The sequence below is a fragment of the Fukomys damarensis genome, unplaced genomic scaffold (genome assembly GCF_012274545.1).
Source record: "Fukomys damarensis isolate Sample0158 unplaced genomic scaffold, DMR_v1.0_HiC HiC_scaffold_30, whole genome shotgun sequence".
NCBI classification, from domain to species: Eukaryota; Metazoa; Chordata; class Mammalia; order Rodentia; family Bathyergidae; genus Fukomys; species Fukomys damarensis.
The window spans coordinates 13,021,344-13,023,566 of NW_022900942.1; the positions used below are offsets into that span (position 1 = coordinate 13,021,344).

At 44.1% G+C, this 2,223-nt stretch overlaps 1 pseudogene; it reads left to right on the plus strand.

Annotated features, from left to right (window-relative positions):
- The first annotated feature begins 349 nt into the window (after positions 1 to 349).
- On the plus strand, positions 350 to 1,013 carry LOC104851289 (annotated as a pseudogene).
- The last annotated feature ends 1,210 nt before the right edge of the window (positions 1,014 to 2,223 follow it).

The following is a 2,223-nucleotide window of genomic DNA, read 5'->3' on the forward strand; positions in this document are numbered from 1 at the left end:
ACAAGGTTTCTTGGTTTCATCCTGAAAAGCATATGCTGCATGATACGAGTAGTGGAGTACTTCCTGGAAGATGGCAGACCCTAGAAATTAATTAGACTTCAGAAATTATCAAATTGGAGAAGAGAAGAAGGAGAGAGGTAGATCCCCAGCAACCAGGAAGGATTTGAAGGAAAAGTTGAAATCCTCAAAGGAGAAACAGTTCATAGCTGGTATAAGGTAGCAAAGCAAGCAAAGGTGACTGAATTGTGAACCTCGTGGGTGAGCACTGAGCCCTGCCTGGCTTCAGCGTGCCCTCCGGGCTCTGCATCCCTGATGCTGCACTGGTATTGAGTTCACCCAGGCTGGAAAAATGGTGAAATATTTCCTGGGCCAGAGCATGCTCCAAAGTTCTTGGGACCAACTGTTTGCTGCCTTTTGGCAGTGGTACCCAAATCCCTACAGCAAATATGTCTTGACTGAAGACATAGTACTCTGAGAGGTGACCCCTGAGTAGAAGTTCCTGTCCCAGAGACTCCTTATCAAGACCAACAGGATGCCCCACTGGGCAGAGTGACTGTTTCCTGCCGACATTGCTCACTCAGTGTATATCCTGGAGGAAGTCTGTAGTGGATCCACAGAATCAGACCATGACCACCTTCACCTAGAACATCAACTGTGCCCAGCTGATGGTGGTGGAGGAATGATAATGTGTTTACTGTGTGAACTTGGATAACAGTGGCAGGACTGAAATCTGCTGGAAATCCTGGGTCTCCCCTAGCTTATTGGGCATCTCCAGAGCTGTTCCGGAATTTGGCCTCACCCAATTCAAAAGTAATGTGACCAAGACCAGGAAGGGTTTTGAATACATCTTGGCCAAGCTGCAAGATGAGGCCCCTTCTAAAACACTTGTTGAGTCAGCCAAGGAAGCCACCGAGAAGGCACAGGAGACCATACTAGCAGCTACATAGAAGGTCAAAGATCTCACCATCAAGGCTACAACTAAGCAGCAGCAGCAACAGCAGAAATTCATGTAGCTGGTCTGGGCCCCCATCATCAGTACCACCACAGGTCACCAGCCAGCATGGCACTGCTCCCCCTGTCCTCTTCCCACTGTACTTTATTAAAAATTAACTTCCAACAAAAAAGCGGTGACAAACCAAAATGCAGAAAGAGGAGGAGGCAGACTGCATCACCACTACCCTACACGCTGACCCTCACAGTTCTCTGCATGAGAGTCAGTGAGTGATTCCAGAGGCCTCCAGCAAGAAATACACTTGTGGAATGGAGCAGTGAATGCCGGGCACTGCAATGCCCAGTGAGTGATTCAGTCCAGGTGAGAGTTATGTTCCCTGTAGTGTGCTTGGTTGGTTGTCTCTTTAAGGAGAGAGCATGTGAACCCAGGATTCAGAGCAGTTGACAGTCAGCTTTGTCTTAGAGCTACCAGTGTTGAAATCCCACCGTGACTGGTTGGAGGGAAAACCATAGGATATGTCCAGGTTCCCAAAGCTGTGGGCTGGCCAATGAGGGAATCCCAGAGTGTGACTAGTTGCAGACTCAAGCCTCAGTCCTGCAGCCTAAGACAATGATCAGCCTGAATTGACTTGGAGCTGAGAACACCAGAATCTGTGCCATACACCAATCCTGCTGCAAGCTTGATGAGATTACCCAGCACCCTATCCTAATCCTGCTGCAGACTTGGGGTTACCCAGCACTGATCTGGAGTATCACTTAGACAAAACAAAGCTGTAGATGCCAGAAGATAATCAGAGGCTTGAAATCACAGAGAAATATCTTTATTTGTTATTTTTCTTTGTATGTTTTATTTGTTTTTCTTTTTTTGATTGTCCTTTTTTTTCATGAAGTGAACATTATGCTTAGATTTTTGGTTTTGTTGCATTATTTTATATTTTCCTGTCTTTCTTTCTCTCCTGTCTTTTTCACCAGTTTCCCAAAGCTTGAATAATATTATTGGTCCCTTCAACCTTGCTTCTAATCTCTTTCTTTTGTTTTATTTAGTATCTCCTCTTATCCCTTTTAAACTCTCTCCCTTAAGGATAAAATCACTCTATTAAGGGAAATTTTAATGTATATAAATATCTTATTGGTTTTAGATTCTATTATATAGCTATAAAGCTTGTACCTATGGTTATAGGTGGAAATTAATAATTTTCACAGTTTGTCATTTTATGGACTGTTCTTAATGCTATTGTTGTTATAGCTCACTACTTTAGTCAAGGTGACATA